At 46.2% G+C, this 14,393-nt stretch overlaps 1 long non-coding RNA gene across 1 annotated transcript; it reads right to left on the bottom strand.

The window, feature by feature from the left end:
* Nucleotides 1-800: 800 nt before the first annotated feature.
* Nucleotides 801-14,296, bottom strand: LOC137537718 (uncharacterized). Its single transcript, XR_011024661.1, has 3 exons — nt 14,189-14,296; nt 1,125-1,175; nt 801-1,042 (listed from the first exon to the last, which is right to left on the bottom strand). It is a non-coding gene; the product is annotated as an uncharacterized lncRNA (long non-coding RNA).
* Between the last annotated feature and the right edge of the window lie 97 nt (nt 14,297-14,393).

The raw sequence follows: 14,393 nt of genomic DNA, 5'->3' as shown, positions 1-14,393 counted from the left end.
TTATAATATCTTTTTTTCTTAGGCTTATCTCCCTCTTCTGAATCTTCCCACTCAATCGCCTCCTTAAAGGGAACCTTAACTGAACGGGGGGTAAAGAGTTTTACTTACCTGGGGCTATTACCAGCCCCCTGCAGCAGTCCTGTGCCCTCGGCGCCACTCTGGAATCCTCTGGTCCCCCGCTGTCACTTAGTTTCGTTTTTGACGACTCACCAGTCGCCGGCCGCCATGCGTATTATTGGACGCATTCACCAATGCAATTAGCGCTATTGCGGACCGCAACGCGTACAAAAATACACGTTGCCGCATTCCGCACGCGTAGATATGCGGCAACGCGTATACACGTTGCGGTCCGCAATAGCGCTAATTGCATTGGTGAATGCGTCCAATAATACGCATGGCGGCCGGCGACTGGTGAGTCGTCAAAAACGAAACTAAGTGACAGCGGGGGACCAGAGGATTCCAGAGCTGCGCCGAGGGCACAGGACTGCTGCAGGGGGCTGGTAATAGCCCCAGGTAAGTAAAACTCTTTACCCCCCGTTCAGTTAAGGTTCCCTTTAACTTGAGAAATAAACGAAGGAATTAAGGAAAAATCAAAAGAATAATCTAGCTCTTCAGACTCTTTAGAACTTATATCTTCTGCAATCTCTTTGCTAGATCTCTGTATAGAAGTGCTAGGCTGATCATTTCTGACATCGTATCCTTGACTATATGTTTTACCACTGTAGAAAAATCTTGAGACTCTCCTGATATGTCATAATAGCAGTTTTTGTACACCATTTTATCTGGTAATCTATCGTCTCCGCATAACCAGCACTGGTGTTCTGAGGGTTTATTGGTTTTAGAAATGCATTTTCTAGGAGAACTAGATTTTTGCTTTTCTGGTGATTTTTTAGGTTGTGATTTAGTGTGTCTATCATCTTGCTTGTAAGTGGACACAGAAGCTTTTTCTTGTCTAGATGAAGATTGATGCTTTGAATAGCTCTCAGGGGGAATAAAGTGATAATGATCCTCATCCTTTCCTCTGGAGGATGAATGTTTATGGCTAGAAAAAAAGATCAAAAAGATCAAATGAATGTATGATCTTTAGATCCAATAAAAAATACCTAATTCATACTCACCCTTACCTAGAATTCTTTTTATGTTCTCTTCTAGACTTTCCCATTATTAGATAGCAGCTGTAAGGTAAATGCAGGCTATCAGTGACCCAGAAATATATGGCTGTGTGTAACATATGCAATTTATGCACAGTAGCATAATATATTATAAATGGTAATGCAGTTTTAAACAAATACCTTATGAGGGCCGTGCTGAATGAAGCAGTGGAAGCTGAGAATGCCTGGCGCATAAACCGCACAGTCCGCAGTCCGACAGCAACACTGGGCTGACTTCCTGGACGTTTTATATGACGTCTGTACGGCACCCATAACAAAGAAGGCCGCCGCTTCCCAAGTAAGGGCGACAAAGCGGAAGCGACCAAACTTTCGCAATGACGCGACCCCCGGCTAGCCAATCACTCAGCCTGAAACACAGTGCCTGCACACAGCATAATCGGCCGCTGGGACGGCAAAATTTAAATTTTACAGATAAATACAATAAAGTATATAACACATACCTGTCAGACATAATGGATAGTTTCCTTCTATCACAGCCACTGCTGGAAGATAAGGGTTTTTAGTCCACCGCCATACTGGTACAACTTTTAGATGTAATATGTAGGCTTGCCTGGAGAACATAAAAGAGCAGGCTCCTGACCTCTTTGGAGCATTTAGCTGCCTGAGGATCAGAACTGCGATCAGGGGAGGTAAGAACCTGATCGGATTCGCAAAAAATTGTGCGGAGGTAGGGGAAAAAATCTGTCAGTACATCAATCCTATCCAACCTTTTCAGTTCTGCTGAGTAGATTTTTAGTCCGGAGGTTCACTTTAAGTGTAAAAGGGCCCTAATGGTCAAGCACCATACAAAATAAATGGGATACAGATGGGGATATCAAACTCATTGACAACAAGTTAAAAAAATTGTATTCACTGCCAAGCAGCTGCAGCTAAAGCAAATGCAATTTTGGGATGCATTAAAAGGGAAATAAAAACTTGGGATGCTATCATAATACTGCCCTGCTCTCTTGTAAGGCTGCATCTGGATTATGGAATTCAGTTCTGGGCACCGCATTACAAGAGGGACATTGCAGTTTTAGAGATGGTGCAGAGACAAGCAACAAAACTGATTAAAGGAATGGAAGGTCACACACTTACCAGGAAAGGTTAGATGAACTGGGCTTATTTAGTTTGGTAAAAAGACACCTTAGAGGAGATCTACAATATAAAAGCTTGAACTGCAAACAATCAGAGCTAGCATACCAGGGAAATAATCCTGAATGCACAAGGTCCAACTGGACAAAGCCCCATAAGGTACAATAACGGTATGTGTAGCTTTATTAGTTGAAACACATATTGTAGTGTGGGTGTAAGAAGTATGGGTGAGGTAACAAAGGGGGAGGGGAGGGTCTTTGTTTATTCCCCACCACTCCTGTAGAAATACACGAAGTGGGGTGTAACTATCCCCAGGTCCTCATACAACAACACACACTATGTATTGTGGGAAAAGATTTAGGCAACACTGTTCTGACCGTGAAGTGACTGAGTTGCACAGTGTATACAGTGAGTATCCCCTACAGTCAGTACTGTATCTAAAATAACTGAGGTAGAGGATGCAACTTAAATCATAAGAGGTGTTCATATGTATTTACAGTGAGAGAGCCACCCTGTGACGCTGGGTATTAGACTTAATCACTGAATAGATAAATTATGGCCATATCGTCAGCTAAAGTCATACATGTGTAGTCAGTAATACTGCGGTACAATAGGACTGAGGCAAGGCTAGGTCAATAACAGGCTGATATCATACACAGGTGGTTAGATGGCTATAGTACAGAAGGCTGAGACAGAGACAAAAACATTAAACAAGCTGAGGTCTTATCAGATGGCTGAGGTACAGACAAGGAAGAGACAGAATCAGAGTGAGGGTTTTGCCGGGTCATACACAGAATACCAATCAGAATAATATACAATTTACAATATAAATATATAACTGGTCTAACTAGAGTACATATATATCGGCACTGTCTGCATATATATATATATATATATATATATATATATATATATATATATATATATATATATATATATATATATATATATATATATATATATATATATCTGAAAAATAGCTGACTAGGCACAGTAGCAAGACAAGGTCCAGCGCTCAGCGAACTGATAGCTATAACGGAGCACAGACCAAGCCCTCAGGAAAATCAGACCAATCAGCAACATCCCTGCAGCAAGTGTCAGCTGACCACAGCAATCAGCTGACACACCTCAGACACGCCACCTTAACCTATAAAGGCAGCTCTGAGCTGCGCGCGTTCTCCTAGGGAGACTGTCAGAAACAACACGCTGACCCACGACTACAGGGGAGCCGGGGATGCGACTGACCAAAGAGGAAGAGGAAGCTTCTTCCACCTGGTCCACACTATCAGAGCAGCCTCCAGAGACAACACCAGATAAGGTTGTTACACACCCATTGCACAACCTATTTCACCCAGAGGGGCTTTGTCAAGAGAGCTATACAAGGGGCAAGTGCAATCTACAACATATACAATATTAACAGCATCAACCTCTCTTTAAACCCCCCAAGTAACATCCATCAACACCCAGTAGCATATAGTCCAAGTCAGAGCAGGATCACTTTTCAGATCAGTACTGCACAAAAAAATGATCAGAAAATGATCGATTGAATGGTAAGTATCAGCCCTAACACTAACCTTTCAATCTCTGACATCTAACTCTAATGTCTACCCCTGCCAAATACCTGAATCAAACTCCCCCCTCTCCAGCTTTAACTCCCCTCCAGATAGCAAATTTGGATACTGCACACTGATCGACAATTTGTACTGCACATGCGCATGCTCAGAAATTGATGGGCAGCACTTATTGCCATTGCACCTTTAATGTACCAGGCTTCAATTTACTTAGTACTTCAATCTGAGCTAAAAAATGGTTTCTTCTCGCTGCTAATGCTGTACCCGCATTCTGTTCACTCCATGTGTCCCCATCTTGAAGTTAGGTTGACAACTCTGCTTATAATCTCGTAAGTTCCTTCCTGCCATCTTAAAATCAGTGTCAAATATTTAATTTCAGTAATAATAAAAGCAAGTTAAACATGTTCTGTCAGTACATTTTTGGAACTTTGTCAGTAACATTTTTTCACAGCGGTTGGCAACACTGATCAATACCTTGTAGTATATTATTTCAGATGTCTAAAGCTGGGAGCACACTAATTTGATTTGCATGCGTATTGCCATATAGCGGGAAACGTGAAATTGCAGGTAGTGAAAGTCTGTGGGCTGCAAAACAAATTGCATAGTAGCACAATTTATATTTCAAAGTGATTTTATGTGCGATTTAAAATCCCACAGAAAGTTCCTTTTTCTTGTATATCGTATGCAAATTGCATGCAATTCACGTACAATGCTTTCTACGGAGCTACAAAGGTACAGTTCGGTGTTTTTATGTAAAAAAAGATCTAGTGATGTAATATTTTTCTTTTGAGGCCCCTTTTACACTTGGGCAATTTTTTTGTTTTTTTGTTGTGTTACCATTTTTGCACGCTGGGAGATACAACGGCAAAGAAAGTGTATGGGTCCTAGTAAACTAACCGTGTCACATTGCGACAGAAGTTTCTGAATTGCTGCCAACCTGCTGCAAAGTCAACAGAGCATTACTGTTGGACTTCTGTGGCAACAGATTGCATGGAAGTCTATGGGCGAAACAGAAATTTTAAATATGTTGGCGACGGTGAGGCGGGCATGCATAGAATGATGCAAATATGATGGGGGAACTGGTAATCCCAGTATCATACTTCCTGTCTGTCCAGCAGGGAGTACATCATTGGGCGAAGGGAGTGCAGTTGGGGGGTGAAGGGAATAAAGGGGGGGGGGGGAACTTCACTATGCATATGACCCTGTCGGCACACTCTGCTGCAGGACTATATGAAACTTTTTTTCCGGTGCAATGCGAGGGGGAGGAGCATTGCACCGCAATGCTCTGGCCAGGTGCAAAAACAGACAAATGTGCTCCCAACCTTAAAGGAATCATCACCGCAGACAACAAGGCTGTGATTGACAGCGGCACTCGCACAGACGCAGTATAAGGCCGACCCTGAGGTCGGCCTCAGTACCGGCGGGGACACCGGGCCGCAGGCTGCAAACAGAGCTGCGTGTGGGACATGTCGCCGGGAAGAAGCTGGAGGAAGCCACGGGTAAGTAGATCGGGGGGCTTAAAACGGTTCACGATTCCTTTAAAGAGACTGGATGCAACACGATGTGATGATAGTGCTCTGGGCACCGCAGAAATAATACACGCTGCAATGTGTTACCCTGCGACACCCTAGGACAAAGCACACAGCGCTGCGGCAATTTTAAAGCGCTGCAGCAATTCCTAGTGGGTTCCAGGCCTAACAGTTTATTTCTAAAATCTTCTGAAGCTGTGGCCACAACAACATAGGTGGGGGTGTCGACAAAGCTTTGTTAAACTTCAGGAAAATGGCTGTGGCTGTCTTGCAGGGGTGGTAAGAGAGAAGTTTCTGACATTATTGAAATACAGGCGTACAGATAAGTGATTAACGCTACCACTCACCGATCCATGCAGCAGTAATAGAGAGTCTTACATTGCAGGATCTGTATGTTACACTGGAGGTACATTTTATGGTCCATTTACACTGGTGCACTGCAGTAGCGGTACAATTTGGAACAACTGAACTGCAGCTGAAAAGTCACACCATGCATAACAGCCTCGGTGCGACTGAAGAAAAAAAAATAACGCGTGACTTCTGGTGCACTCACTAGGGTCGCAGGGTAACATACTGCAGCTTGTGCGTTACTTCTGCGGTGCCCAGAGAACTTCCATTGTATCATGTTGCACCACAGGCAGTGTGTTGAGTCTCATCCTATACAATAAAACCCCTTGTCGCTGCGTCCTTCTCCTGTGTGTCCTTGTGTCCGTGCTTTTGCGCACCACGCACGTGGGCGGCAGTTAGAGTAGGAGGAGAACGGGGCCGGGGTGCAGGCGCGCTGACATGTGGTGGCGGCAGCGGTGGTGGTGGTGACGGGGGCGGAAGGGGGGTTGTGAGGGAGGCTTAGAGCCCGTTATTGTAACAGGCTTTAGTTGCCTATAATGGTCACTGCAACAAGCTGTGGTGGGGGAGAGTACAGCGACATCATGTGACATGGTTAGTGTAAAAGAGGCCTTAAGGATATTATAGAATACATGAACAGAAAGTTTAATCAAAAGATGAACTATCAATCAAATCTTTTAAGATGGTCTCAATAAGGCCGATTTTACACCTGATTTTTGCGCAGCGGTGCGAAAATGACAATCATATGACCCTGAGCCAACAGGGTCATATGTATAGCGACACCCCGTCCAATGATGTACTCCCTGTGGGGCAGGAAGTACCTAATTGGGATTCCCATCTGTCTGAGCATGTGCGCCGCGACTCACTGCGCTCCATCGTTTACACAACGTGTATAGCCCATAGACTTCCATTACCCCAAACAATATGCATTAAGCGTGGTGCTTGCAGTAGCTTGCTGCTAGGAAAGAAGGTATGTCCCAACCAACAGCCCCGTATACACAACTGAATGTGGCCCAGAGTGATGTGGATAAAAATACAAGAAATTGTGGTGGCAGAACCCATTCTGCAAACCAAACACACTCAATGGGTCATGAGGTAAAAATCATGAAAAAAACGTTTATTAAGTACAAAGACAATATTAAAAAAATACACCCTATGGCAGGAAAGAGGCAATAGGGTCTGGTTTCCCAAAATCCAGCTAAATTATGACTAATAGTAAGCTTTCAATAAATAGCATAAACCCACAGATATTGGGGAGGCTGATTCTCAGGTAGCTACAGTATGTGTCAATTTGCAGTGTATATACTAGCAAAGTGTTCTATCACAGCATGTTTGCAATGAACTTCAAGAAATAGTAGATGTCCAATCGCAACATCCAGTATGGTAATATTTTTCTATGCATATGAAACAAACATTTGATCACTGTATCCAGTTAGTAAGTTCTGTAGAAAGGTAGACAGACAGATACATCAAGAGTGTCTGCACAGCAAGGAAAGGATAATGCAAGGTGGTTAAGATGTATCTGGTAGTGGATGTCGAATCGCAACGTCTATTATAATAGTGCTTTCCTTGGCACAAGAGGAGCAAACACCTATAACAGGGGCATTGCTAGGATCCTAAGAGTTCCGGGGCACTTTTGGGCACTGCAGCCAGAAGGTGGGTGTGGCCATGCAACATAATGTGGGTGTGGTCATGAGTGGAGCCAAATTTGCATGAACTTAACAGCGCTCTAAGTAGGCCTGCTCAGCAAAATGTTGGATGAAGCCCCCCTTTCCATTAATAAAAACAAATAAAAACTGTGGCATATCACATAAATAGGCAGTGCCACTTAAACATGACTAGGCAGTTACCTGGCTTCTGTACTGGCTGGTCTGACTTTCTGCTGGGTGGGCTGGCCTGCTGCCAGGTTGTCTGGCAGTCCCCCATAACATTCCATGACCTTCTAGTGGACCCCCTCCCATGCTCCCACGTGCCTCCCATTGAGGCACCACAACTCCCAGCATGCCCCCATAGAAGTACCACAGTTCTCTGCATGCCCCCATAAAGGCATCACAGCAACCAGCATGGCACCATAGCACCCAGTATGCCCACATTGAGGCACCGCAGCACCCAGCATACCCTCGATTGATGCATCACAGCTCTCGGCATGCCCTCCACTGAGGCAACACAGCTGACTCTGCCTGGGGACATCCGGGGCACCCCAGAATAGATCCGGGGCACGTGCCACTGATCTTTGGGGCTAGCAACACCTCTGACCTATAATGGTGTGTTCAGCTAATTGGTAGTAGCAAAAAGAGTAATTAAGGATGCTCATTCACAGTATCATTCACAGTATCCATACAGCAACAGTGACCATTCTATCCCAGCATGGTTGTCATCGATCCAAGAAAGTAGTAGATGTCCATTCGCACAAAAAATAAAATCTTTTATGAACTCACCAAACTCCTAACGGAATACTTTGGGGTGTCTTCTTTCTAAAATGGGGTCATTTGTGGGGTTCCTATACTGCCCTGGCATTTTAGGGGCCCTAAACCGTGAGGAGTAATCTAGAAACCAAATGCCTCAAAATGACCTGTGAAATCCTAAAGGTACTTATAGGACGTTGGACCTCTTAGCGCACCTAGGCTGCAAAAAAGTGCCACACATGTGGTATCGCCATACTCAGGAGAAGTAGTATAATGTGTTTTGGGGTGTATTTTTACACATACCCAAGCTGGGTGGGAGAAATATCTCTGTAAAAATCAAAAATTTGTGATTGATGGGTGATTGGGTGCAAACAGGGGTCTGAGGGGGTGAGGTGATCAGGGGGAGGGGGGGGGGGGGGGGGTCTGAGGGGTGCTGTGGGCGATCGGGGGCAGGGGGGGCCAGATCAGTGTGTGTGTGTGTGTGTGTGCTTACTAGGGGGGCTGCCCCCTGCCCTGGTGGTCCGTCGATCACTGGGACCACCAGGGCAGGAGGCAGCCTGTATAATACGCTTTGTATACATTACAAAACGTATTATACGCTTTCTATGTGGCAGATCGGGGGTTAACAACATGCCGGCGGGTTGATATCGCGGGTGGGCAGAGCCTAATGCCGGCGGATGCGCGCGATCCCCGGCAATTCAGTCCCCCAGGTCCTGGGGGTGCCACTTTGCCGCCGCCCATAGGTAGTGGGCGGTTGGCAAGTGGTTAAAGAACAGCTGAAGCAAAAGGGATATGGAGGTTGTCATATTTATTTCCATTTAAACAATACCTGTTGGTCCTCTGGTTCTAATACTTTTAGCCAAAGACATTGACTAAGAATGCAGCAGATCAGGTATTTCAGACATTATTGCCAGATCTGACAAGATTAACTGTATGCTTGTTTTGCGTGATTCAGACACTACTGCAGCCAAATAGATCAGCAGGGCTGCCAGCATGGGCGTCCGCAGAAAATTTTCCAGGGGGGGGGGCAAAAAGGGAGGAGGAAAAAGTAAGGCGGCGCGCCGAAAATCTGGGGTGGTGTTGTGGGGTTACGTCATGCGGCGAGCACAGCGCGCCGCGCCGAAACATGGGTGTGGTCATGAACCAGAATGTGGGTGTGGTCGTGGGTGGAGACAAGTTTACATGAACTAAGCAATGGTGGAACATTAGATTAGGACAGTGGTGGTGAACCTTTTGGAGGTCGAGTGTCCAAACTGCAAAGTCACTTTACTATCACAAAGTACCAACAGCAATTTAAACTAAATACAAACGTTTTAATTCATACATGAACATTATGGAAAATCCAAGTTGAAAATAAACTGTGAAGATTCATTTTTTTAGAACCTCCCAGTTTCATTTTCTGTTTTAAAAAGCGGAAAAAGTAGGTTTAAAGCTATTGTCTCATATGATGATGATTCAGCTTTTTCCATAGTCTCGCAGTTAGCAATTATGTGACCCCCAACAAGACAAATTCAGCAATCATGTGACCCCCAACAAGACAAATTCAGCAATCATGAGGCCCCAACAAGACAAATTCAGCAATCATGAGGCCCCCAACAAGACAAATTCAGCAATCTTGAGGCCCCCAACAAATCATGAGGCCCCCAACAAGACAAAGTCAGTAACCATGAGGCCCCCAACAAGACAAATTCAGCAGTCATGAGGCACATAAATAGAGAGCATTTCACATAAATAGGCAGAATGCCCCCTTAATATGTAGACACCTCTCACCTGGCAGCAGTTCCAGAAAAATACACTCAATCTGACAGCAGTGGTTCCCCAAAAATAGGTAGCCCCAGGTCTATAGGTGTCCCCAGAATAGGTGGCCAGCGGTATAGATGTCCCCAGAACTGGTAACCAGGGGTAGAGATGTCCCCAGAACAGGTAGCCAGGGGTATATGTGCCCAGTATATGTAGGCAGGGGTATATGTGTCCAGTATATGTAGGCAGGGGTATATGTGCCCAGTATATGTAGTCAGGGGTATATGTGCCCAGTATATGTAGTCAGGGGTATATGTGCCCAGTATGTGTAGGCAGAAGTATATGTGCCCAGTATATGTAGGCAGGGGTATATGTGCCCAGTATATGTAGCCAGGGGTATATGTGCCCAGTATATGTAGCCAGGGGTATATGTGCCCAGTATATATAGCCAGCGGTATATGTGCCCAGTATATGTAGCCAGGGGTATATGTGCCCAGTATATGTAGCCAGGGGTATATGTGCGCAGTATATGTAGGCAGGGGTATATGTGCCCAGTATAAGTAGGCAGGGGTATATGTGCTCAGTATATGTAGGCAGGGGTATATGTGCTCAGTATATGTAGCCAGGGGTATATGTGCCCAGTATATGTAGCCAGCGGTATATGTGCCCAGTATATGTAGCCAGGGGTATATGTGCCCAGTATATGTAGCCAGGGGTATATGTGCCCAGTATATGTAGCCAGGGGTATATGTGCCCAGTATATGTAGGCAGGGGGTATATGTGCCCAGTATATATAGCCAGGGGTATATGTGCCCAGTATATATAGCCAGGGGTATATGTGCCCATTATATGTAGCCAGCGGTATATGTGCCCAGTATATGTAGCCAGGGGTATATGTGCCCAGTATATGTAGCCAGGGGTATATGTGCCCAGTATATGTAGCCAGGGGTATATGTGCCCAGTATATGTAGGCAGGGGTAGATGTGCTCAGTATATGTAGCCAGGGGTATATGTGCCCAGTATATGTAGCCAGGGGTATATGTGCCCAGTATATGTAGCCAGGGGTATATGTGCCCAGTATATGTAGCCAGGGGTATATGTGCCCAGTATATGTAGCCAAGGGTATATGTGCCCAGTATATGTAGCCAGGGGTATATGTGCCCAGTATATGTAGCCAGGGGTATATGTGCCCAGTATATGTAGCCAGGGGTATATGTGCCCAGTATATGTAGCCAGGGGTATATGTGCCCAGTATATGTAGGCAGGGGTATATGTGCCCAGTATATGTAGGCAAGTGCATATGTCCCAGTATATGTAGCCAGGGGTATATGTGCCCAGTATATGTAGTGAGGGGTATATGTGCCCAGTATATGTAGGCAGGGGTATAATTGCCCAGTATATGTAGGCAGGGGTATATGTGCCCAGTATAAGTAGGCAGGGGTATATGTGCCCAGTATATGTAGGCAGCGGTATATGTGCCCAGTATATGTAGTCAGGGGTATATGTGCCCAGTATATGTAGGCAGCGGTATATGTGCCCAGTATATGTAGGCAGGTGTATATGTGCCCAGTATATGTAGGCAGTGGTATATGTCCCCAGAGTAAGTAGCCAGGTGTGCCCCAGCAGGAGGGGAGCAGCGCAGAGAAGAGGGAGAGCTATGGGCACTCATCTTAGGGGGCTCTCCCTCCCTCGCTCTCCCCTCCAGAACTAAGTGTGCAGCGGCTGGGCAGCGGGCGGAACTTACCTCGTCTCGTCGCACGCGCCGGATGGATTAGCCGCTACTCTGGTCTGGTCCAGACCAGAGTGCGGCACCAGAACTTCCGGCGCAGGAGCGAGACGAGGTAAGTTCTGCCCGCTGCCAAGCCGCTGCACACTTCGTTCCGGAGGGGACAGCGAGGGAGAGAGAGCCCCCTAAGGTGAGGGAAGGGGGGGAGACGTCCGCCCTTCCCCACTGTGCCCATAGCTCTCTCTCTTCTCTGCGCTGCTCCCCTCCTGCTGGCTGCGGGAACGTGGCCACGGGGGGGGGGGGGGGGGGGGGGCAGCGGGCGGCCAGGGTCGGGCAGATGCCCGGTTTTGCCATATGTGCGGACGCCCATGGCTGCCAGGCAACTGGTATTGTTCAAAAAGAAATAAATATGCCAGCCTCAATATTCTTCTCAATTTGGTTGTCTTCTAAAGTAAACCTGAGATGGGCTTACTAAAAGATTTGATACTTACCAGAGGCTTCCTCCAGCCCCATGAGCACTGATGCATCCCTCACCGTCCTCCCGAGTGCCTCCGTTCACCTGGTATCGGTCCTGGTAACTGGCTCTGCCGCACCAGTTGGGCTCTTCTGTGCAGGCGCAGAAGAGTCGACTGGCGCAACCAGGGGTGTAACTACACTTGATAGCCCCCCTGCAAAAATGATAGCATGGGGACCCCTTTGTCCCAAAACCCCACAGGACTGGGAGCCGGCAAATGGCAGCAGAGAGAGTTCTGCTGTGTCGCAGCCTCTGGAAGCAGGAAACAATTACACATGCTCCTGTACCCGGTTTTTGTGAATGAATGAGGAGGTTTCCTTGCTAATTTGCTGCACTTGCAGTTGGGGAGTGGCAGGAAGAGGGGCCCCCAAAGCCTCTGCGCCCCACTGCAATGGCAGGAGTCGCGGAGGTGATTGCTACGCCCATGGGCGCAACTGAGGCTTGGAACCCACTGCAGTGGGTTTTTTGAGCGTTTAGGGAGCACTTTCAATCACTAGCCATTTCCCATAACGCTCTGCCAATGTAATTGGATGGGACAGATTCCACTAGAGCGATTGCGATTAAGGCAATCTCTGGACATGCAGCATTTTGGGAGCGTTTCCATTCTAATTAATTGTATAGGAGCAAGGAAATCGCTCCCAAAATCGCTTGCAAAACGCTATCACAAATCGCTAGCGATTGCGATAGCGCTTTGCACTTTCTAGTGGGTTCCAGGCCTGAGCCAGATTACTAAGACCCGGTGAACGGAGGCACTCGGGAGGACGGTGAGGGACGCATCGGTGCTCATTGGGCTGGAGGAAGCCCTAGGTAAGTATCAAATCTTTTAGTAAGCCCATCTCAGGTACACTTTAAGTTTTATTTATTTATTTTTTAAAGTGAACCCAAGGTAAAAATAAACTGATGAGATAAACAAGTATATCTCTCCTCCTACTCCTAAAAATGACCTTTTTCTATCTTTCCCTGCTCTCAGAAGTTGTATTCTGCCAGGAAAACTTTTATGGCTGTAATTTGCTTATCAGTAAAGTTTACTATAAACCGGACAAGGTACCGACAAGACAGAAGCTGTCACTTCAATGCCTTAAAATTAACTCTTTCAGGCAGCAAAATAAAACACGTGTCACATGTCGCCTCAGATACCCTTTAAGGAAAAAAAACAACCTTTCAGATGCATTTAAAGTGTACCTGAGATGGGGCTTAATGGTGTATTTATACTTAACTGGGGCTTCCTCCAGCCCCATGAGGGGCATGGGGTCCCTAGCTGTCCTCTCTGTTCTCTAGTACCCCCCCCTGGTAATCTGGCCAGTGGTACGCTTTTGCACATGCACGGCCTGGCCATGCTCTTGCGCAGTACACTCCCGGCTGCTGGAGCGCGACGGGGGCGAGCCGCGCATGCGCAGAAGACCATGGCTGGCCAGATTACCGAGGGGGATTATAAGAGAAAGGAGTGGCTGAAGAGGATGGCTAGGAACCCCACACACCTTATGGGGCTGGTAAGTATAAATACACCTTTAAACCCTATCTCAGGTTTATTTCTCGTTGCCACTATACGCGCTGCCGTGTGCATTTCAGCAGCGTGTATGATGTGCGACACGCAAGAATGGCATTTGTACATAGACAGCACTTCCACCGTTCCCATCATATGTGCTGCACAGCAGTAATGAATGGGATCAGTAGCACATAGCGGCGCAGATGTCGTGTGATCGTACACATTGCATTCTGATCCCACAGCCATCTGTGCTAAATGATGTGAACAAGGCCTTACATATTCATTCTAGCCTTGCAGCTCAACAACTGCAGCACACCAAATTCCCAGTAGTGACAAACCTTGCTTTCCCAAGATTTTATTTATTTATTTACTTGTGTTTGTGTGTTTCCTTAGGCAAATATTCATAAGTTTAAGGGGCTGGCCTTATGTATTTTCACATTGAAAAAAAAAGTCTGTGTTTTTTTTCTTTCTATTTTTTTTTTTTTTTTTCTGGACAGCACGCACACTTTTTCTGTTAATTACATTGTACTGCTGTTGAAAACATGCATGATGTCTGTATACATACACATTATTTCATACAATCTAAAAACACTTCACATGAAGACAAGGCTTTTAGCTACTAATACCTGCTTATACTGTACTCAGGACAGGATTGTCAAGCTGATGGCTCTTCGTAGTTCAGGTGGTCATCACATTACCACAGAATAGCCACCCCTCACAACGGTACCAATATGGACAGGACTCTCTCTAATTTGCATGCCCCTCCCGACTTCCCGCCCATAGCAGCTTCTGTCACAGTGCTAGCTGCCTCTTCCCTCCACACTTCGGTGG

The sequence above is a fragment of the Hyperolius riggenbachi genome, chromosome 11 (assembly GCF_040937935.1).
Source record: "Hyperolius riggenbachi isolate aHypRig1 chromosome 11, aHypRig1.pri, whole genome shotgun sequence".
In the NCBI taxonomy this organism is placed as follows: Eukaryota; Metazoa; Chordata; class Amphibia; order Anura; family Hyperoliidae; genus Hyperolius; species Hyperolius riggenbachi.
The sequence above is the reverse complement of the archived record's forward strand: the minus strand, read 5'-3'. Positions and strand labels throughout refer to the sequence as shown.